The following is a 25027-nucleotide window of genomic DNA, read 5'->3' as shown; positions in this document are numbered from 1 at the left end:
TAGAACTACCCTATTACCCAGCAATTGCACTACTAGGTATTTATCCAAGGGATACAGGTATGCTGTTTCGAAGGGACACATGAACCCCCATGTTTATAGCAGCACTATCAACAATAGCCAAAGTATGGAAAGAGCCCAAGTGTCCATCGATGGATGAATGGATAAAATGGAAAGATGTGGTATATATATACAATGAAGTGTTACCCGGCAATCAAAAAGAATGAAATCTTGCCATTTGCAACTACGTGGATGGAACTAGAGGGTATTATGCTAAGCGAAATTAGTCAGAGAAAGACAAATATCATATGACTTCATTCATATGAGGACTTTAAGACACAGAACAGATGAACATAAGGGAAGGGAAGCAAAAATAATATAAAAACAGGGAGAGGGACAAAACATAAGAGACTCTTAAATATGGAGAACAAACAGTGGGTTACTGGAGGTGTTGTGGGAAGGCGGATGGGCTGAATGGGTAAGGGGCATTAAGGAATCTACTCCTGAAATCATTGTTGCACTAGATGCTAACTAATTTGGATGTAAATTTAAAATAAAATGAAGCAAATGAAAATAATTTGGAGGTATCAAACCAAAGAGATTTTAATTAAATGTGGATTTCCCTCAGAAAAAATAAATGAATAAAAATTTCAGCTTGGCTCTTCTTTGTATCTTCTGTTTCTTTGCTGAGGCTTTCTGTTTTTCCATTTATTTCCAGAATGTTCTTAATTACTACTTGGATATTTGCTTAGTAGCTGCTCAAGCTGGACATCCGTCCAACATCTGTGTCGTCTCAGGATTGGCACCTGCTGATTCTCCTTTCCTGTGGAGGTTGAAATTGTCTTGGTTCTTTATATCCTGAGCAATTTTAGGTCTGGAATTTGGGTCCCATTCAAATCCTATGGAGAAAGCTGACATTTTTGATTTTAGTAGACAATTGACCTGGTTAGGTTCAGGCCACAAGGTGCAACCTGCCTTCTGAGGGTGCGTTCCAACCAGCTCTGCTTTCCAAGATTTTGCAGTTCTCTTCAAATCAATCCCATATGTGTGCCACCTGACTGTCAGCTTGGGTGTGAGCGCAGCTGAATGAAGTGAACCAAAAGAAATAAATATTTCTGTACTTCCTCTGCTCCTCAAGACAGAAGTACGCGGTTTCTCCTGAAGTTCTCTGTCTGAGCAGCAGTTCCTAATTCTATGTTTCATGCTGCACTGTGTTCAGTATGGAAGATACCAGAGGAAAACAGTTTCAAACTGTCAGTTTGGTAGCACCTTGAATTCTGGTCGTTTTCTCCAATCTTCCTGGTACTATTTGCTTCTTGGGGTCCTCAAATCGAGCCTTCACACATTGGTCCAGTTGTTTTAGTTTTAAACAACTTTATTGATAAATAAGTTGCATACCATCAAATTCGCCTACTTAAAGTATCGAGTTCCATGGTTTTTGTATATTCAGAGTGTGCAACCACCACCACAATGAATTTTGCAATATTTGTACCCTCCCAAAGTAATCCCATACCCATTAGCCATCATCTCCTATCTCCCCCTATTCTTCCATCCCTAGTCCTAGGCAACCATTAATCTACTTTCTGTGTGTGTGTAAATTTTCCTATTCTAAACATTTCATAGAAATGGAATCCTGCAACATGGTCTTTTGTCATTGGTTTCTTTCAGTTAGCATACTGTTGTTCCACGTCATAGCCTGTATTAATACGTCATCTTCTTATTGCTGAGTAATTTTCCATTGTATGGATAGGACCCATTTTCTTTATTCATTCATCACTGATGGACATGTGAGTTGTTTCCTCTTATTGGCTATAATGAATAACGCTGCTATGAACGTTCTTGTGCAATTTTTGGTGTGAAGGTGTTTTCATTTCTCTTGGTTATATACCTATGAGTGGAACTGTTAGGTTGTATGGTAACTGTACATTCGTATTTGAAGGAACTTCTAAACTCATTTCCAAAGCAAATGCATTATTTTACAATCTCATCAGTACCGTATAAGTGTTTAAATTTCTCCACATTCTCACCAACACTTGTTATTTAAATATATATATATATATATATATATATATATAGCCATTCCCATGATGGCTAATGTTTTTTGTTGGGGCTCTTTTCACACACTTATTGGCCATCATATACCATCTTTTGAAGGAATGTCTATTTAGATCTTCGGCCCCATTGTCGTTTGTCTTTTTATTATTGAATTATGAGTGTTCTTAATATATTCTAGATACAAGCCCCTTATCAGATATGTGATTAGCAAATATATTTTTCCCTCTCTTTAGATTGTCTTTTCAGTTTTGTGGTATCCTTGGAGGCACAAAAAAATTGATTTTGATGACTTTCTGTATTTTTTCCAACTTATCCAACTTATTTATTATTTGCTTTGGTTACTAATACTTTGAATGTCATACCTAAAAAACCATTACCTAAATTCAAGTCATGAAGCATTTACACCTATGTTTCATTCTAAGACTTTTATAGTTTTAGCTTTTACATTAAGGGCTTTAAGCTCTTTTGAGTTAATTTTTGTATGTGATATAATATCTATATTTTTAAATACATTTTTTATTTTAATAGCAGTTAGTTAACATAATACAGTATTGTATTAGTTTCAGATGTACAATATACTGACTCAGTGCTTCCATACATCATCCTGTGCTCATTATTACAAGGGCACTCCTTAATCTCCATCACCTATTTAACCCATCCCCCCACTCTGGTAACCATCAGTTTGTTCTCTATAATTAAGAGTCTATTTCTTGATTTGTCTTCCTCTCTTCCCCCCCCCCAACTTTGCTCATTTGTTCCTTAAATTCCACATATGAATGAAATCATACGGTATTTGTCTTTCTCTGACTAATTTATTTCACTTAACAGTATACTCTCTAACTCCATCCATGTTGTCGCAAATGGCAAGAGTTCATTCTTTTTTATGGCTGAGTCATATTCCATTTATATATACCACTTCTTTATCCATTCATCAATCGATGTACACTTGGGCTGCTTCCATAATTTGGCTATTGTAAATAATGCTGCAATAAACACAGGTGCACATGTCCCTTTGAATTAGTGCTTTTGTATTCTTTGGGTAAATACCCAGTAGTGTGACTGCTGGATCATAGGGTGGGTCCATTTTTAACTTTTTGAGGAAACTCCATACTATTTTACACAATGGCTACGTCAGTTTACATTCCCACCAATAGTACATGAGTGTTCCTTTTTTTCCACATCCTTGCCAACACCTGTTGTTTATTGTGTTGTTGGTGTTAGCCATTCTGACAGGCGTGCAATATGTTTTTTTGACACAATATATGATCAGATCCAGAACTTGCTCTGTATTCAGTTATTTCAATATCTGAAGTCTCTAGGGTATGTGTTTTTCCCCCTTGTTCTCTTCTATGTCTTTTCCACCAAGATTTCTTTCTTCTTTTGCTTAGTTCTTTGGCACTTCATTTACAGGAATGCTGTAGGGTTTAGATTGAAGATGGTCAGAGAGCATGTGGGTTTGCTTCTGACAGATCCCATGATCACTTGGAACTGAATTTTCAGGTGGAGTTTCACCACACAGGAAATATACATTCGTGTTTCAAATGTATCTGAGTGTTCAGAATCTTCTAGAGGACACTTGTGTTTTCTCTGCCACTCAGCCAAATTGGAGATAAGTCTGCTGACTCTCTCCCTTCATGTGGAGATAGTTTTTTATTTTACCCCATTACTGAGGTTATCATCCTTTTTTTTTTTAGTGTTTATTTATTTTTGAGAGAGAGAGAGAGAGAGAGAGCATGGGGAGGGGCAGAGAGAGAGGGAGACACAGAATCTGAAGCAGGTTCCAGGCTCTGAGCTGTTAGCACAGAGCCCGATGGGGGGCTCAAACCCACGAATAGCAAGCTCATGACTTGAGCGGAAGTTGGATGCTTAACCCACTGAGCCACCCAGGCGCCCCAGAGTTATCGTCCTTTGCAAGCTGCCACTTCTATGGGGGTCAGCTGTCCAAATCCCCACTCTACTCAGGCTTCAGATTTTGTATGTATATCTTTAAATCTTTAAAAGCTCTTAGCCTCCAGGGATGTCAAATACAGGGCAAACACCTCTCCCCAAGTTACATACCACTTTAAATCTGTACTTTCTTACCATTTTTGTGCATTATTTGTACTTTTCTTCCAGCTCAACCATGCGTTATAAAATACTTCAAACAAAATTATACAGTGATTTTCCTTTCTTCTGAACATTTAATCTACAATATTGCTTGCGATGGAAACTAATTAATGTCTTTTTAATTTTACTCCAATTGAAGTTAGAAGGTGTGGAATCTGATCCCGGCTCTAGCAGCGTGACCTTTGGTAAGTCTTTCATTTTCTCTGGGCTTTAGTGACTCCATTGGTGAAAAATGAGGAGATCGGACTAAATTATTTTTATGGACCTTTTCAGCTGTAGATGTCCATGACTCTTATGTGCAATAATTCCTAATTGTACAGGAGCTTCAATAGTTATTAATCACATTCAGGGAGTTATTTTATATCAGCGAGGATGAGATAGAGAGTTCTACTGAAAACTGTAGTTCTGCTCTGACCTGAGTGGCTTATTCATTTTCTCTCAGATAGTGGGAGTTCTTATAGTGGGGCCTGTATACCTGATTGATTACTATCATAATTCCATTTTAAAATATTGTAGGAATTAGATAAAATGTACCAAAGTAAAACTTTGTTATGTTTCTTCACATGGATTTTTAGTAGTACCCAGGAAAGTTAAAATAATAATGTTGTCTCCTTGAAAGTAAGAGATTTAACAAATACTAGCCATTTTTGTTGTTGTTGTTGTTTATTTTGTTTTTAAGATACGGTTTGAATTTCTTTAAAATAGCTCCTGGTCACATAAATTCTCCCAAAATTTCTGACAAAATTCAGAGATAGCTAGATTTTTAGCAGATTCAAAATTGTCAAAGCCCTTCAAAAAACAAACTGTAAATTGGCAGAAGGCGTTGAAAAGGAAAAATCCTCTGAAGCAAACACCGTTTACTGCTGAGAACCCATGAATCATAGAGAACACCATAACCCGAAAGTATGTTTTCCTTCTGATATTCAAAGTTGCAGGAGCAAATCTGTGGCCTTAAAGTAATGAAATGCACTGAGATTGTACAAAAATACATTATTCAGTTGCTTGCTACATAATGTGATTTAAATTGTTTTTGTCCCATTATCCTCGGCTCTTGAGCACTTAAGTTGAGGCAGATTTATGAGTGTTTCATAATTAACAAGTGTTCCTCTCTGACAGAAAAAATAGTCTAATTTGGGCGAAGGTGGGAGTCTTTGCTCTTGTCCCTGCTAAGCTTCTCTCCTTCAACACCTTTGTTACCTACTCTACTGAGATGCCATTAACTTTAGACGCAAATTAGAATCTAACTTCTATAACTGTTCTCACTTTACTCACATCAAAAGGCATTTAATTAGTTTGCTTCTAGGATATATTAGTGCCATCACAGCATCTAATATAAATAGCGTAATACGATGATCTAATACTACAAAGTTTCAGTAAAAGATTTTAAAACTGAATTACAGCCAATGCCCCAGGGACATCCTGGACGAAGTCTGTGACTCTATCCTACATTTGTAAGATTGTCACCCATATATAAAGCCTTAAAAGGGGCTCCTGGGTGGCTCAGTCAGTTAAGCGTCCAACTCTTGATTTCAGCTCAGGTCTTGATCTCACAGTTGTGGGATTGAGCCCCGCATGTGGCTCTGAAATGACAGTGAGGAGCCTTCTTGGGATTCTCTCTCTCTCCCCCTCTCTCTGCCCCCTCCCCTGCTTGTGCTTTCTCTCTCCCTTAAGATAAATAAATAAACTTAAAAAAAAAAAAAGGCTTAAAGATCCATTTCCCCATGTTGGGGTGGTAATGAGTCCCTTGACAAGAGTAAAAGTTTGAAAGTTCTTTTCTCCAATGTAGTCTTAGCAGAACCTGTCTATTCTCAACAGTATGAGGGGCTCTGGAAGTAAAGTGACTTATCTCCTTTTCCTGCCCTGCCTCCAACACGCCCGGCACTGCAGGCCTTGAGGACCCCTCGCTGCTGCTGGCAAAGCCATGCACTGGTCCACTCAGCTACCCAAGAGCCGTCGCAGCCTTCAAAATGTGATGTTGATGAGCTCTGTTCCTACATCCTGTGATCTCTCGAGGGGAAGCAACATGGGCATGTCTTAAATTGTATCCCTCTTCGCCCAGATTTGGAAAGCACCCTATACGTCCTGCTGTGTCCTTCCCCGGATGACTTAGTGGTACAGACACCAAGAAAAGAAAGTACAGTTCACCCTTGAACAACACAGGTTTGAACTACTATGGGTTCACTAATATGCGAATTTCTTTCAATAAATACAGAACAGTACTAGACATGTATTTTCTCCTCAAGATTTTCCTAAGCCTTTGGATTTAACGGTGAAAGTCATTGGTGACCATTCAAAAAAAAGAGACAGAAAAGTAGTTTGACTGCAAGGAGCTGAGGAAAGATGAAGAAGAGGAGATCATGTGTAAAGATAACCAGTAAGTTTGATGTAAAGAACAGTAGGAAATAGCAAGGTGCCTAGAGAGGGCCACGGGGTCACAGAAGTGTTCTTAAGAAGGAAAATATCAGACAGGGTGCCTGGGTGGCTCAGTCGGTTAAGTGTCCGACTTCGGCTCAGGTCATGATCTCACGGCTCCCAGAGTTCGAGCCCCGCGTGGGGCTCTGTGCTGACAGCTCAGAGACTGGAGCCCGCTTCGGATTCTGGGTCTCTCTCTCTCCGCCCCTCCCCCACTCACGCTCTGTCTCTTTCTCAAAAATAAATAAACATAAAAAAAAATTAAGAAGGAAAATATCAGAGAGGTGTGTGTGCAGATGAGAATAATCCAGGGAAGATGGGGAAACTGATGCAGGAGAGGGAAGAGAAAATTGAGGATCAGTCACGGAGAGAGTGGAAGACAGGGATGCCATTACTCGCTTGGAAAGGTGGGTGGACCTCCCGGCATGACTACTTCTCCCACTGAAATAGGGGGACAGCTAGGGGGTTGGATACGTTTTATTATATGGGGAGGTTCTCAGCTAATTGTATCTATTTTCACAAGGAATCAATGGGAACAAGAAAGGCACCTACACTATTCTAAGCTTTAGTTTTTGAGGCTTATAAGAGAAAAAGCAGCTTCTACTTAAGGAGAAATTAATTTATATTAATATTATATAATATTAAGTAATATGCTTACTATAATTGACAAGAACTCATTTTCTAATGGCAAATGATTAGGGGCAAATAAATGAACTTGAGATAAGGTAGTAAGATAAATTAAATAGTGTTTAAGGGCTAATATTTTAGAGAGATCAGTTTTGCTGACATCAGAGAAAAGCTGCAAGATGGTAAAATTGACTCATTCCAGAAATTTTAGGGAGTCATGTGAAAAATATATTAAAATATTACTGAAAATGACTAAAGGAAAAAGTGAGATAGAGATTCTATTGCTGAATTACAAGACTGAATTAAGGCAACGATACTCAGAAATCTTACTTCTTAAAGGAACTGAAAAAAGTTATTATAAAATGCATTGGGAAGAATAGATAGGCTTGGTTAAAATTTTTATTCCAAGAAAGAGGCCAGGGATGCCCAGGTGGCTCAGTTGGTTGAGTGTCCAATTCTTGATTTCAACTCAAGTTATGATCCCAGGGTTGTGGGACCAAGGCCTGTGTGTGACTCATTGCTGAGCATAGAGCCTGCTTGAGATTCTCTCTCCTTCTGCCCCTCTCCCCAGCTCATGCTCTTTCTCTCTCTCAAAAAAAAAAAAAAAAAAGAGAGAGAGAGAAAGAAAGAAAAAGAAAAAAAAAAGCAGGCCAGATTCCAAACATCTTGAAAGATTAGGAAAATCGAACTCTTAAAAACTGAGAACAAGCTGAGGGTTGATGGGGGGTGGGAGGGAGGGGAGGGTGGGTGATAGGTACTGAGGAGGGCACCTTTTGGGATGAGCACTGGGTGTTGTATGGAAACCAATTTGACAATAAATTTCATATTAAAAAAAAGATTAGGAAAATTGAGTTAGGGTGATATTGTCATAGGAAGAGATAAACTGATGGAACAAAAAAGAGTGTAGAAACAGACCCCCAGCTTTGGAAATGTTGGCATTACACACTACTGGAGAAGGATTATTCAATATATGAGATAAGAAACTGTCTAGTTATTATTTTTTTATGAAAGTCATATTCCCATTTAATAACATACTATAAATAAAGATGAATTAAACACTCAGATATAAAAAAATCAAACCATACAGAAATGGAAAGAGATTTTTTTTTTATCTGATTAGCTCATCTTTGATTAGGGGATGACTTCCTGGGGTGCCGGGGTAGCTCAGTTGGTTAAGCGTCTGACTCTTGATCTCGGCTCAGGTCATGATCTCACGGTTCATGAGATGGAGACTCACATGGGGCTCTGCGCTGACAGCACGAAGCCTGCCTGGGATTCTCTCTTTCACTCTCTCTGCCCCTCCCTTGCTTGCATGTGCTTTCTCTAAATAAGTAAACAAACTAACAAACAAACGTTAAAAAAAGGGGAAAAGATTTCCTAATCTTAAAGCAAAGAAGGAGAACCAGGAATTTATCCAAAGCATACAGGAGTGCTGATGCATAGGGGATATGCACCCCAATGTTTATAGCAGCACTTTCAACAATAGCCAAAGTATGGAAAAAGCCCAAATGTCCATCAACTGATGAGTAGATAAAGAAGATGTGGTTTATATATGCAACGGAATACTACTTGGCCATGAATGAAATCTTGCTATTTGCAACAACATGGATGGAACTGGAGGGTATTATGCTAAGTGAAATAAGTCAGTCAGAGAAAGACAGATATCACATGTTTTCACTCATGTGTGGAATTTGAGGGGCTTAACAGAAGACCATCGGGGAAGGGAAGGGGAAAAAGTAGTTTCAAACAGAGAGGGAGGCAAACCGTAAGAGACTCCTAAATACAGAGAACAAACTGAGGGTTAACGTAGGGGGTGTGGGGGGAGAGGGGAAAATGGGTGATGGACATTGAGGAGCACACTTGTTAGGATGAGCACTGGGTATTGTATATAAGCAATGAATCATGGGAATCTACTCCCAAAACCGAGAACACACTGTATATATACACTGTATGTTAGCTAACTTGACAATAAATTATATTTAGAAAAAAAAACAAAAACAAAGAAGGAGACCAAAAGATTTGACAACATAAAATGTGAAATATTCTGTTAAAAAAAAATTAGAAACAAAATTAATAGAAGGACACTATTATGCATAAATAAAGCTCTCACTAAAATCAGTAAGAATATATTAAGTCCCAATAGGTAAATGAACCAAGTATGAACAGATAGTTTACCCTGAAAAAATATAAATTATTACCAAATATCTGAAAAAACATAATTTCTTTCATAATTAAAGAGATGAAAATGTAAATAATACTGATATGCTAATTTCAGTCGTCAAAATAGAAAACAAATCTTTATATTACATAGAACTTGGTAATACATATATGCCTTTGGTGGAGGGGAAGTTGGTAGAATCTTCGTGGAAAGTAATTACAGAAGTACATATCGACCGCTTTGGCAATGTATTGCCTCTTCCTGGAACTTAACCTAACAAAAGGCGAACAAAGAGGAAGGTGCAAAAATGTTCATTGTATGTCTGTTTACACTAGTGAAAAAATGTTATATGTACATATAAAAGTGGGAAGGAAATGTGCCAAAATGTTCACAGCTGTTATCCACGGCTGATCAGATTAAGAATAAGTACTATTTTCTTCATTATCTAATTTTCTAAAATTTCACTGTGAATGTATATTTCTCCCAAAATTAAGAAAAATACTTTCTTTTTAAACAGGTGAATGTGTCAAAAGCCACCTCAAACATGTGGAGATATTGTTTCTCATGATTGTCATCTCCCAGAGACAGTTTGGTTAAGGAAATTGATATTCTTATTTGTGGTCAAAAGCCCAGGATAGCCAGAACAGACATATGTTTGTAGGATTTTCTATTTTTTCGATTCACCATTTTAAGACAAGGATACTTACTCTCAAACCTAGTATATATAATCCTAAACTTCTCCAATAAAATTTACAGGCCATATTTATTGTTTTTTTAAAAAAAAGAACTGCTTACCTTTCTCCTAGATCTACAAGCGTTGGCTATGAACACACAATTCAATCAAATGGATTTATGGACATTTACAAAAATTACATTAGCCATATGAGTTATGATCAAGAAAGATGCCTTGGGGTAAGTTAAGTGTGTAAGCCAAATGTTTAAGAATACCTCTTTTAATTCATTAAGTGCGATAGTTCTGCCAGATGCAGGCCGTCCAGCTTAAACCTCATAATTAGAATCTAGTCAGGCAGGTGACATAATAGATGCCTAGAATACAAATGTGCAATTTATCCTTGTATATGATTAATTTATGATTCCTCTGTTTTGAAAATTTTGAAATAAGCTTCTGTATATCCCAAAAGCTTATTTCTATCATAAATGCTTTCATCAACAGCACAATGAATTTGTATTTAATTTAATTTTCACTATTATCACCTAGAACCACTGTTTTTCCCCTGAAATATTAAAGAAGAAAGATGTTGTATTGGGCCTATAACTTACTACAACGGCAGGATCTGCTCCTTTATTTTTTTATAAGATATGTATTGTCTTGTATTTTTAAAACTTCACAAGACATCAATTCATGAATGAAATATTTTCCCATCGTCAAAGCCCTGCTTAGCTTTTTTAAATCTGGTTATGTCCCAATTTATAATGTGTCCATTATTTTTCTGAACGTTGATTTCAAACATGGTAGCCAAAAGCCAAGCAAAAATCTTTGTAATGTTAAAAAGTATCTGAAATATTTTATAAGACTGCTATAAAGAAATAGCACCATAGATTGTGACATTAGTAAGACTGCTTACCAGCCAACCCTGCAAGGGTCCCACTGAACTGTAAGCTCTCTCTCCCTTTCTTTCTTTTTTTTTAATGTGTATTTATTTTTAAGAGAGAGAGAGAGAGAGAGTAAGTGGGGGAGGAACAGAGAGACAGGGAAACACAGAATCTGAAGCAGACTCTCTCTGAGCTGTCAGCACAGAGCCAGATGCGGGCCTCGAACTCACGAACCATGAGATCATGACCTGAGCTGAAGTCGGACGCTTAACCCACTGAGCCACCCAGGTGTCCCACCCCCATCAGTTTTTGAGCGTTCATGAGGTTCCTCAGTCCAGGTGCCCCCCCCCCGTTCACAGCTGCTCCCCAGAAATGTTCACAGCACAGAGAAAGGACATTGATTGCACTATTAACATCTTTGTGTCTTTGTGGCACCTCGTTTTTACTTTATTTTGACATTTCTTTTGATGGACACTGACCACTAGTTTACTTTCTGCATAATTATGGAAGACCGAATCTGGGCAAAGTTTTATGCCATTTTCGACAGGGATGCCTCAGGGATGTTTTTAAACATCTGTTTATTTCAGGTGCTTTGATCATTTTTGATCAAGGACCGATTAGTATGTTCACCTGATTCAGTGAAAACAACATATAATTTAGAGCTGTGAGACGTGGGATTGATAATCCTTTGTCGCTTAATAGTTATGTGACTATAAATGACCCACAACCTTTCCGAGCCCCGGTTTCTACGTCCTTAAAGCGATAAAAATACTCATTTCAAGGCTTATAGTGAATGAAGCACACAAAAGATAAAGTTCTCAAAGTGCTCTGTTCGGTGAAATACTAACATTACTATTTTAAGACTCTAATGTTTCTGACTTTGTCTTCCTTTTCCTCCTAGTGTCTCTGAGGCTTTCCCCATCTATAATTGAATCTGCTATTTTCTCTTTGTTAATATTCTAAGTTTATGCAAAAACCTAAATGCAACCATGCTCTAAAGCCCACACATGAGTAGCTCATTCTTTCCCAGTTTATCTGGAAGGTACAGGCACTGTTCTAGGCAGACGAGCGTGCGATGTAGCACATTAAACTTTAAACAATGGAAGGACAGAGATAAATTAGAAAAGTGTTAGGAAGAGCTAGTAAAGATAAGACCAATTTTCATTTTACTGTGAACTTGTGGCTGCTATAATCACTCTGCTATAAATCTGTAAACACGATAGACACTGAATGTTTTAAAATGAAATAATCCAGAGGAACAGTCCAAGAGAGCCAGGTAACTTAGAGGCCTTTGCAAATCCTAACAGTGTCTTTGAATTCCACCAGGCATGTGTTTCCAAATTATTGGAGTAATGTATATGATTCTAATTAGGCACATGATGAAAGGATTTTCTTTGCCAAAAACTGGCACAAATGAGGCCAACTCTTCAAGAAAAGTTGTTAGGTCCAGAGGTGCCTTGTGGATTGTTCTACCAGGCATGTCTTTACAGATGTATACTTTTTAATGTTTATTTATTTATTTTGAGGGAGAGAGCACATGCAAGTAAGTGGGGAAGGGGAAGAGAGAGGGGGAGAGAGAGAATCCCAAGCAGTGTCCATGATAGTGTAGAGCTTGGCCTGGGGCTTGAACTCATAAACTGTGAGCTCGTGACCTGAGCTAAGATCAAGAGCCAGACGCTTAACCAACTAAGCCAGCCAGGCATCCCTTTACTGATCTTTTTAAGAACATCCCAAGAATTCCAAGCTCCGTGTTGACAGCACGCAGGGCTTGATCTCACAAACCATGAGATCATGACCTGAGCCAAAAGCAAGAGTTGGACGCTTAGCCGACTGAGCCACCCAGACGCCCCTGGTGGTATAGATATTTTAACAATTATTCTTCCAATCCATGAGCATGGAGTGTCTTTCCATTTCTTTGTGTCGTCTTCCATTTCCTTCATCAGTTTTTTACAGTTTTCAGAGTACAGGTGTTTCACCTCTTTGGTTAGGTTTATTCCTAGGTATCTTATTAATTTTGGTGCAGTTGTAAATGGGATTATTTTCTTAATTTATCTTTCTGCTGCTTCATTATTCATGTATAGAAATGCAACGGATTTCTGTACATTGATTTTGTATCCTACAACTGGACTGAATTCATTTATCAGTTCCAGCAGTTTTGGGGAGTCTTTCGAGTTTTCTCTATTAGTATCATGTCATCTGAAAATAGTAAGAGTTCTACTTCCTCCTTTCCAATTTGGATGGCTTTTATTTCTTTTTGTTTTCTGAATCCGTGGCTGGGACTTCCAGTACCATGTTGAATAAAAGTGATGAGAATGGACCACTTGTTCCTGACCTTAGGGGAAAAGCTCTCAGTTTTCTGCCATTGACTGTGATGGTTGCTGTGGGTTTTTCATATATGGCCTTTATTATGTTGAGGTATGTTCCCTCTAAATCTACTTTGTTGATTGTTTTTTTTTTTATCATGAATGGGTGTTGTACTTTGTCAAATGCTTTGTCTGATTCTATTGAAATGACCATGTGGTTCTTATCCTTTCCCTTACTGATGTGATGTATTGTGTTGATTAATTTGTGACATTGAACCACTCTTGCAACCCAGGAATAAATCCCACTGGACTGTGATGAATATTGGATTTAATTTTCTATTATTTTGTTTAGGATTTTTGCATCTATATTCATAGAGATATTGGCCTATAGTTCTCTTTTCTTATGGTATCTTTATTGATTTTGGTATCAGGGTAATGCTGGCCTCATAGAATGAATTTGTAAGTTTTCCTGCCTTTTCTATTTTTTGGAATAGTTTGAGAATAGGTATTAACTCTTTAAATGTTTCATAGAATTCACAGGACATCCAGTCCTGGACTTTTGTTTTTGGGGAGTTTTTTGATTACTGATTCAATTCCTTTATTGGTTATTAGTCTGTTCAAACATTCTATTTCTTCCTGTTTCAGTTTTGGTAGCTTATATGTTTCTAGGAATTTATTCATTTCTTTTAGGTGGTCCAATTTGTTGACATATGGTTTTTCATAATATTCTTGTATAATTGTTTATGTTTCTGTGGTATTGGTTGTTATTTCTCCTCTTGTTTGTGATTTTATTTGAATCTTTTCTTTTTTTTCTTGATAAGTCTGGCTAGAAGTTTATCAACTGTATTGATTTTTTTTTGAAGAAACAGCTCCTGGTTTCATTAATCTGTTCTATTGTTTTTTTAGTTTCTATATAATTTATTTCTACTCTAATCTTTATTATTTCCTTCCTTCTGGTAGTTTTTAAGTTTTGTTCGTTGCTCTTTTTCTAGATCCTTTAGGTATAAAGTTATGTCCTTTATTTGAGTTTTTTTCCTTGTTTCTTGAGGTAGGCCTGTACTGCTATAAACTTCCTTCTTAAAACCACATTTGATGCATCCCAAAGGTTTTGGACTGTTGTGTTTTCATTCATTTCCATGTACTTTTAATTTCTTCTTTTATTCCTGGTTGACCCATTCATTGTTTAGTAGCATGTTATGTAACCTCCAGGTATCTATGGTCTTTCCAGATTTTTTCTTGTGGTTGACTTCTAGTTTCATAGGATTGTGGTCTGAAAAGAGGCACAATATGACTTAGACCTTTTTTGAACTGTTGATGCTTGCTTTATGACCTAAAATGTGATCTATTCTGTGGGGATTAAGCTTAGGAATTCCCTGAGCCTGTACTGATGGATCAACAAGGCATAACGAATTAGAAAGCCATAGGATGAACACACTCAAGTTTGGGTAAACAAGATTAGGTAAATAAGATTAGGTAAACGGGGCAAAGGCTCCCAATATAGGACAAATGGGGCAAAGGCCCCCAATATAGAACAAGTGGGGCAAAGGCCCGCTGTATAGGACAAAGGTATAGGAATAGGGAATCTCAGGATGAAAACATCCAAGATGAGGTAAACAAGATTAGATATTCAGGGTGGAAATGCCCCCCAACTTAGTGTAATAGCAGAAAGTTGCTTTCATAGGAAGGAAGGACCAAATTAGGTAAACAGGTAAATAGGGCTATGGACTGCAGCTGGCGAATTTGCCCAGAGCAGAGCTAATTAGCAAAAGAAAGATGCCTTGCCGACCCTGAGGTAGCATGCTCAGTCTTTCTTGTCCCCTAGACCAGTTTAGGTAAACAGAGGTGGCGCCTCACCTCTGCTGTAAACAACCTTTGCCCAGTGCCAGCATTTTGTCTTGTATTAACCCAAACCCCTAACACCGCATATCTTCAAAACCCCCTTTCCCTCATGCCCATGAGTTAATGATCATGATTTCATTGTCTCTTTGTGCACGTATATCACCACAATTGTAAGCCTTCTGATCCTAATAAAAATGGAGCAAGGACCCTTACTCGGGGCTCTTGTCTCCTCCCAGACATTAGGCTCTCTCACATTTTTGATCCTGCATCCCTCTCTCTTACTGGACAAGAGAGAACTCCAGACCAAGTCTACGACACTATTCTGGAGAATGTTCCATGTGCACTTGAAAAGAATGTGTATTCTGCTGGTTTAGAATGCAGTGTTCTGAATATATCTGTTAAATCCATCTGGTCCAGAGTGTCAGTCAAAGCCACTGTTTCCTTGTCAATTTTCTGTTTAGATGATCTGTCCATTGATGTAAGTGGGGTGTTAAAGCCCCCTACTATTGTAGTATTATCGATTAGTTCCTTTATGTTTATTATTCACTGTTCTATGTATTTTATTAATTACTTAAATTTCTTAACCCAATCTAAGTTTCTGCTTTCAGTACTGCCATTGTAGAGAGAAAAGATAGGATAATTTATTGTGATAAGTAATAGCTTTTAGTTCAATGTCTGCCATTTTGCTTTATAGATTGGTAGTGTTTTCTTTCTGTTTAAATTTTTTTTGTAGGAAAAAAACTTGCTTTGTACATGGAAAGAAACAATACAAATTCAACACTTACAGATAAGGATTAGCACTATCATTCACCTCTTTAAAAAGTTTATATGAATACCCAGTCAAAACCAACAGGGTATCTCCCTTGAAATGTTATCTACATGAACTTCCAAGTAGACCACAGGACCATATACTATCTTGGAATGTCCTTAGAAGGCTCTGTCACTGATCAGGTATCTGTTGCAATTTTCAAAACTTACCTTTTCTCAGGTGTAGTTTATATCTAGTGACATCCACTCATCAGAATTGTACCATTCTGTGAATTTCATTATACATGTACCATCCTGAAACCTGCATGACGATTAAGATGTAGAACATTTCTCTCACTCCAAAATGTTCCTCCTTCTCACTTTGCTGTCCAGCCCTGGATCTGTCCCAGCCCACCAATGAAGTGCTCTATAATCATGGTATAGATTATGCCTTTTGTAGGATTCCATATAAATGGCTTGTGAGAGCAAGGGAAAAATGTTGGTTCCCTGTTTTTATTGTGGTTGATGGGTGAGGTTGTTGTGAGAATTCTTGTGGATGGGCAGGTGTTTGTGGTCTAAATCTTGAGCTAGATCCAAAGGAGGGAGCACCTCCTCTTTCTGACCAGCTTACCAAGATGTGGTACACAAAGGAAGGAGAGGTGAGGCTTAAAGCTGTGGGCAGACATCAAAACTGAAGCCTGATTCTTTATCATAGTCACAAATTCAGTTTTAGAGGAGTAGGGTCCTCTAAAGGTTCGGAAGCTTTCCTGGAAAAGGTAATGTCAGAGATAACATGATTATTAAGAAAGGAATATTTTGGGGTGCCTGGGTGGCTCTGTCAGTTAAGCATCCAATTCTTGGTTTCAGTTCATTTCAGGTCATTGTCTCGTGGTTCTTGGGATCGAGCCCCGCATCAGATTTTGTACTAATAGTGTGGAGCCTGCTTGGGATTCTCTCTCTCCCTCTCTCTCTGCCCCTGCTTTCTCTGTCTCTCTCAAAAGAAATAAACATTTTAAAAAAAGTTTTTCTTTATTCATTTATTATTTATTTTTTATTGGCTCATAAATATATTGTAATTGCAAAAAGTTGAAAAAATACAGAAAAGTGTAAGTTCACTCATAACCTCATCATCCTACAATAATCCTGGTTAACAGGTTAATACTTTTGCAGTCATTTTCCATATGGATTATTTTGATAATTAGAAAAGGTGAAACATGAATTATTTTTTCTGATGTGCTTTTAAGTACTTTCACCCTTTTCTCATCAAAGTCTTGGTAAAATTGTTGTTTTCAAGCTTTGTAATAGAAAAGTTAACATTTATGTTCAATTTTACTGTCTCTGGGGATGCTTTTATCCTATTTTCCTGTTTTGTATCAATGTGGCAGAACAGAACCTGCTGCATTTTTTAAGAATTTACAAATCTATGTTTCTTTGTTAGAAAAGTGTTATTTTTACCACATCTATTTCATTTTACTGCCAGGAGACCGCTAGGATTCCAACTTGAACTTTCCCATTAAGCACCTCTACTGGCGCTCAGAATCCCAAAGAACCAACAGTTCTGCACGGCACCACGAAGAATACACCTGACATTTGGCTATCCACCTTCTATAACCACCTTCATCTTTCAGGTGTGTAAAGAACTTGTCGAGTCCAAAGGGAGAACTGCAAACGTTCATGTTTCAAAGATTTTGAGGAGGTTTGGTGATGTTTCTAATGATTGACAGAGTGGCTCTGTTCATTCCTGTAATTCTTGCCTTTTCAAATCCCTTCCTGGTATTCCTCAAATTACTTTCATTGACACCACTCAGGAACAAATAAGAAAAAGAATTCTCTGTCACATCTTGCCTGTCACTTATCCTTTCTTGACCATATCTTCTATTTTGCTGTATTTTATTTAGTGAATATCAGGCCACATAGTTCAACTGTAAAATGAATGAAGGTAGCTCTATCATAGGGCAAAAGCAGGCATGGCGTGGGATTTTGCAAAAAAAAAAAAAAAAAAGAAAAGAAAAGAAACAAGAAACAAAAAACAAAAAACAAACAAAAAAACCCATCAAATGTGAAAGGACCTTGGTTGTTAAGGTAAAATCCTCTTGTGGCTTGTCCAAAGAAGGTTGACTGTGGATCATGGAAACATGTGACATGTTGCCCCTTCATATACATCAGAGACTTTTGTCTAAAGTATACAGAAAAAAAATGTATGAAAACTGACAGTTCTTTTTTAAGGGGAGGATTTGTGGACTTTGTGGAATCATTGAGCAGAGTGTTTCTGGATATTTGTGTAGAACATAAAGCCTAAAACATTTACTCTGGGCCCTTTACAGAAAAAGCTTGTCAATTCCTGCCCCAGTCATCCATGATCACATAGAGAGAATTGTTTCTGCCAAAATGCATTGAAATCAGTGGTTACTAGTAACATAAGTAACGTGGATTAATTCAAAAGTAAATTTTTATTGGTTACTGACTTAGAAGATAATAAGATTACACCCATTGCAAAAATTGATAGGAATGGGAAATATTCCAAGGCAGGACATTGAAATTACCCATGGTACAAAAAAACCAAAGCAAGTGACTTTGGAACAAGGGGAACTGTGTTTAACTTTTTTTTTTTTTTTAAGATTTTATTTATTTATTTATTTATTTATTTATTTATTTATTTATTTATTTTGAGAGAGAGAGATTCAGGGTCAGGACATGAAACCAGGCAGTGTAACTAAAACCTCAGGGACTTAACCATTCTGTATACCACTTTACCCAAAGATTCCAGTCCTGGGTGGCAGGTGCTCAGATCAGGGATCCATAATAAAACACTGTGGGGAGTGTGGAGTTTGGAAAGACAGGGATTTGGTGGTAGTCAGAAAACACATGTCAACCTTCCCGAGTAATTCTTAGCTTCAGACACCAATGAACTTTGGGCCACAGACTTACATTTACCTAGCCTCTGAACAAATCCTGTTCAAACTGGAGGGTAAATTAGGAGCAGAGCAGCCTCCCTCTCCCACCCCTTCCGTCCTCAGCCCTTGTTAGAGACGCCAAACTGAAGTTTCCTCTCCTTCCCCCACCCCCCCAATTCTCACGTGTGCCTTCCATTCTGAAAGACAGGGCTGCACCCCCACTTTCTTGTTTCGTATCTCCATTATATGCAGTACACCCACCATATTTTTACCTTTCCCCCCTCCCGGTGATGAACAACAGGTTGCCCCCCTGTGCCTATCATCACAAATAACATTGCAATGAACATCCTTAGAGACCATTGTGAGAGTCTGGGGGCGGGGGGGATATGTATAGCGGAATGGAACCGTTGAATCTTTGAACCAATCTGTGCGTGCCCCCCCCTCCCCTGCAAGGCATGAAGGCTTCTATATACCAATTAATAGCAATATATAGTATAGGTATCATACTTGACATTTTATTTACTTGGCGGAATAATACTCGGCATTTTCCAGCTGATCCTTCACAGCGTCGTCCACGTATCCAGCCTAAAACCGCCAATCAGCTCATCATTACCTGTGGCTCATTGCTCCACTTGGAACCGGCAAGGCACCTGTAGCTCTTCATACTTACAATCAGCCGAGCACTTACTTATTGTGTTAACGTCCGTGTTTAGGTCTCTGTGCTTACCACTGTGCACCAGGGCCCCCAGGGTGGCGAGCGAGTGTCTTTTCTGTCCAGAGGGCTTTTCACCACACCTGGCACGAGGGCACTAGCACACGGTTGTGCATTCAAGCAAACGGAGAACAGAAGACCTATAACTTGCCAAGAAAGATGATTCGATTTGCAGCAGGTGGGATGAAAAGATCAATGTCATTGGTAGGGAGCCATTCGCGCGCACGAGTCCTTCAGGGAAGATCTAGGACTTTGGATTTAGAGCAAAAGAGATAGTTTGGGGACAGAGCCGAGGATCAGCGAATTGCCTGGATGGAAGTATATTGAGCGGGCGAGAGACCACAAGTGTCTTCAGCAATACAGGGAAGGGTGGTGTTGGCCAAATCGGGGCCACGGGGGAGGCTCAGTGAGACAGGATCAGCAAGGGGAAGGGAATCAGTGCAGTGCTATCAAAGCCACGGGAGGTGTGGATGACCGAAGGGACCACTGTCTCACACAGCAGGGCGGTAGACTCAAAATGAGAGTACGCAGGGGCTGCTGGGTCTGAAAATTCATATTTCACTGGCATCTTTGATAAAGCTCATTAATTTGTACTAATATGAAGACGTGTATGACATTTTTCTCTACTTATCTACAGAGAACATTTTGAACTTCCTTTTGTCTTAACTATTGTATGACGCTTGAAACATCTGTATAAAAGGGAAATTTAGAATGTAATATTATTACAGGAAAATGGAATTTGGCTAAAAGAAGTCATGTTAAAATACTTGGCTTATAGATTACTTGCATTCTGTGAGGCGCCTTTTAAAAAAAAAAAAAAACCATTAACCATTTCCCTTGTTTCATGATAGCAATTAAGAGCTCCTTTGAAAGTGTAGGAGCCCTGCATGTTTTTTTTTTAATTTATTTTTAATGTTTACTTATTTTTTGAGAGACAGAGCATGAGCAGAGGAAGGGCAGAGAGAGAAAGAGAGAGAGAGAGAGAGAGAGAGAGAGAGAGAGAGAGAGAGAGAAGGGAGACACAGAATCCGAAGCAGACTCCAGGCTCCAAGCTGTCAGCACAGAGCCCGACATGGGGCTTGAACCCACAGAGGACCGTGAGATAATGATCTGAGCTAAAGTCAGAAGTTTAACCAACTGAGCCACCCAGGTGCCCCTCTTCATGTTTTAAAGAAAGGCACAACCCGGTCTTTCTAACACACAGTAACATTGACACTACTGGCTTCAAAGAAATCTGCTTTTACCTGAAATTCCATAGGAACAAGAAGATATATAGACCTAACTTCCTGTAAGTTTACATAATTTATTGTTGCATTCTTATTTATCATTTAGTATTTTCCTCATAGACTTTCCATTTTTTAATGGACACACTAGGATTTTTGTCAAAAAAAATTTTAAACATTTTCTCCATTAATCTCATAGAACTTGCAGGAGAATATAGATTTTTCCAAGATCCTAAATTTTGATGTCTTTGGAAAAAGTCTGCTTGATAGCTTTTATATTTTATAAATCTTTCATGGTATTTTTTGTAAGTTATTCTCCTTCTCCCGATCAAAAGTGTAATCTTTCAGAATTTTCTGGAAAGAAAAAAAATTGCCTTAAGTCATTTTCACTGCTTCTAGGTATAGAATTAAATTAATGCAATAAAAGTTAAAGAAGAAACTCTTCCTTTCCTATAGCTGTTGTGCTCATTTCTTTTATTTCCTTTGTGCCTGAAATTTATGTCTCTGTGTGCTCACAGTGACTTGTAAATCGTCTTTACCCGTCTACACCAGTAATCTCAGGCCCTGGAAAAAGATTTCTGAGTCCTGTGATTTCCTTTCCTGTAGCATTTTCAGGGTGGTAGGTTATATTAAGGAATTTCAATCAGAATGTTAAGGTGGGTTGTCTGGAATTCTATCAAGTATAATCATCATTTTGTTGTCTCTCTAACATCAAGACTAGTACTTCTTTTAAAGTACAGTAATTGATGCTCATAATTATAACCCCAAGCAACCACACTGCCTTCTGAATCAGAAAGGTTGCCAGTATGGTTTTGAGTAGGCATTTTATTTATACGAATCCATTAAAAATGTATAATCCCATATAACAAAGTTTTTGATTGTATCGTTTGATTAACTAGATCAATTCTTCTGCTTTCTCCCAGGTAACAGAAAGACTGACTGTTAAACCTCTAAGTTTGTTTGATTATTCCAACTTCTCATTCCTTGTATGTAAAGCCAGTCTTGTATTGTACTCCGTGTGATTTCTTTAAGTCCAAATTTGGTCAAAGCAAACCCTCCGTCAGCTCTGCACCTACACCTGAGCCTCCTGTCACAGCTGAAGGAGGACACACAGTCCCACTGACTGGTCGCATTAAATTTATGACCATCAGCCTCCAATATGACCCCAGGATGGCTGGCGTCCCTGCTCTATTTTTCCAGTCAACTCACGCTCCCATGCTCTAGCAGGACTGAGTCTATCCCATCTCTTATCTCCCTTCCCTTCCTCCTCTCTCTCATCAGGTGACCTTGCCTTCCGTCATCAATCAGAATAGAACTTCCACATTCTCTCATTACCAAATCTACTCACCTCCCTGCATCTGTCCCCACAGACACTGCTTTCCCACCTATAACAAATAAAGCGAACCAGCTGGGCTCCTGCCCAAGGCCAGACCCTCCACTCATGCCCTGGAGTCCTTCCCCTCCCGGCCACCCAAGGCCTCTGTTCCTGCATCACCTGCTTCCCCGCTTCCTGGATCATTTTCTCTAGAGCCCCACGTACGGCAATTTCTCCCATCCCTCTACAAGACCTTCCTTCACCACTCTCCTTCCCTAGGCGCAGCCCCATTTGTCAGATCCCTTCTAGCTACGCCCCTGAACCAAGTGGGGTTTTTTTGCCACGCCCACTTTCTTCCCTCCGTCTCTCCTGAGCCCACTCTGACCGAGGCTGTTCCCCACGAGGCCAGACACTGGTCTCCCTATTGCCCCACTGGAAGTCAGTTTTGGTTCCCGCATCTCTGAATCTCTCTGCAGCAGTGACCACAGTCATTGTTCATTCCCCTCTTGCAGTGGCCTGGTTCACATCTCCCAGATCCCCACCTCACTGGCTGCTTCTTCTGCTCCTCTCCTGTGGCTCGTCAGAGTCCCATCCAGATTCTCCACGTTGCGGTGCCCTGAAGTTTCATCCTTTGCTTTCCTTCAGCCAGTCTTATTTCATCTTATGACTTTAAATAGCAACCGCCTCTGAAACGGCCCTTTGCATTTCTTCCCGACGGCGCTCCCCTCACTACAAGCTCCCCTCGATGGCTCCACTTAGAGGCATCAGGCGCCTGAAACTCCCTGTGTCCAATGAAGACCTTTGCTTCCTCTCCGCCCCCACTCCCCAACTCACTCCTCTTCTGTCTGCTCTATTTCGGGATGTGGCAACTCGTACCCCCATTCGCTCCTGCCAACAATTTATCCCCCTAGGTTCCTCCCTTCTCAACAGTCCACACCCAACAAGTACCACTAGTATATCACACATTCTGAACACGTCTCATCATGTTTGCCATGGTAGTGGTCTAGTCCAAGGCCTTGCTGGGCCCACTGAAGTAGCTTCTTGTGAGGTCTCACCTCCTCTGAGCTTGGTCCCTGTGGTTTCTACTCCATGGAGCAGAGTAGCCCTGTTCAAGTATAAATCAGCTCAAGGTCCCCTGCTCAGAACCCTCCCGCGGCTCTCCATCACACTGGAAACAAGCTCCGGGGGCGCCCGGCATCTGGCTTCGGCTCAGGTCATTATCTCGCAGTTCTTGAGTTCGAGCCCCACGTTGGGCTCGCTGCTGTCAGCACGGAGCCCGCTTTGGATCCTCTGTCCCCCTCTGTCTGACCCTCCCCCGTGCATGTGCACCCTTTCTCTCAAAAATAAAAATATTAAAAGAAGAAGAAGAAGAAGAAGAAGAAGAAGAAGAAGAAGAAGAAACAAGCTCCAATGCCCTTGTGGTGATTTGGTCCTGCCTCCCTCTCTACTCCGACTGCTACCACTCTCCCCCACTTTCACTCTGCTCTAGTACACAGACCTTCTCCCCAAACGCACGATGCTTGACGCTGCCCCAGTGCCTTTGCATTTGCGGTTCCCTCTACCCTGCACATTTCTTCCTCCAGGTGTTCCAGGATATTCTTTCTTCCTTTCTATATTTTTCTTCATATTTTTTATCTTCACCCGAAATACAGTTATTGATGCAAGCCTCATGAGAACGGAGACTGTCTCTCTCTGGCACTGCTGTGTCTCCACGCTTAGAACAGCACTTGATATTAAAAATTAAAACAAAAAAAACCCCAAACAAAAACAAAAACAAAAAGGAGCACCTGGGCGGCTCCGTCGGTTAAGCCTCCGACTTGAGGCTCAGGTCATGATCTCGCGGTCCGTGAGTTCGAGTCCCGCATGGAGCTCTGTGCTGACAGCTCGGATCCTGGAGCCTGCTTCAGATTCTGTGCCTCCCTCTCTCTCCCTTACCCCGCTCATGCTCTCTCTCTGTCTCTCAAGAATAAATCAAAATTAAAACAAAAAAAAGAAGGGCGCCTGGGGGGCTCAGTCCATTAAGCTTCGACTTCAGGCTCAGGTCATGATCTCACAGTTTGTGGGTTTGAGCCCCGCATCCGGCTCTGTGCTGACAGCTCAGAACCTAGAGCCTGCTTCAGATCCTGTGTCCCCCTCTCTCTGTGCCACTCCACTGCTCGCATGCTCTCTTTCTCTCTCTCAAACATAAATAAACATTAAAAAAAAAAAGAACAGTGCTTGATACATGACAGGCACTTAAGAAATATTAAATGACAAAAGAAATAATGTCATAAAGTATTTTTCCAATTTTTAAATTCTAGTTCCACCCTACTGGTGCACCAAACATAGATTGTATGTAAAGCTCCTTTCAACTCTTCTGGTTCTGACCCCCTGCAACTCTGACCTCCACATAGTATCTCTGATCTCTGTCATTGTCAATCTCCCCCTCTGAGAGGTGGTAAGCAGTGTGTTTTAATTACAATAGACCATCTTGTGTTTGTCGGCAGGGTTGTAGGTCGGCCCACAGGACAATGTGGAATTTGCATACCCTATGTATTTGTTTAACTTGTTACCCTGGACATTTGAAAACAGGTAAAAAAGTAAAGAAAATAATATAATGAGCCAGATTTAGTATCTCCCAGCATCAACAATGAACTCATGGCTAATCTCGTTTCATGTATTATCACCTCTTGCCTCTCCAGGTTATTGTGAACCAAATCCCGGGCTTTATGTCATTTTGTCTCCAAAATTTTCATCTCTATAGAACGTCTCCATTAAAAAAAAAGGGAAGCACACATAGCTATGGTACTATTATCACACCTAAAAATTATCAGTAGTTTCCTAATATCAACAAATTTTTAGTCAGCGTTCACATCTTTCTCATTTTCTTATAGCAATATTCAACAGTGCTGTTTGAATCAGGTTCCAGAAAAAAAAAAAAAGTCCGTATTTTAAAACTGGTTGATCTGCTTGTTATTTCTCTTGTCAAAGCCTCCTCTCCCTCTCTCTCTCTCTCTCTCTCTCTCTTTCTCTCCCCACCCAACCTTACCCCGCCATTTTTGTTTAAGGAAACCAGTTGGTTTTTTTCTCCAGAGTCTCCCTCGGT

This window comes from Lynx rufus, unplaced genomic scaffold (genome assembly GCF_022079265.1).
Source record: "Lynx rufus isolate CCGP_SWC_20201006 ecotype Redwood Valley unplaced genomic scaffold, mLynRuf1.p SCAF_6, whole genome shotgun sequence".
NCBI lineage: Eukaryota > Metazoa > Chordata > Mammalia > Carnivora > Felidae > Lynx > Lynx rufus.
Note: the sequence above shows the minus strand (reverse complement) of the source record.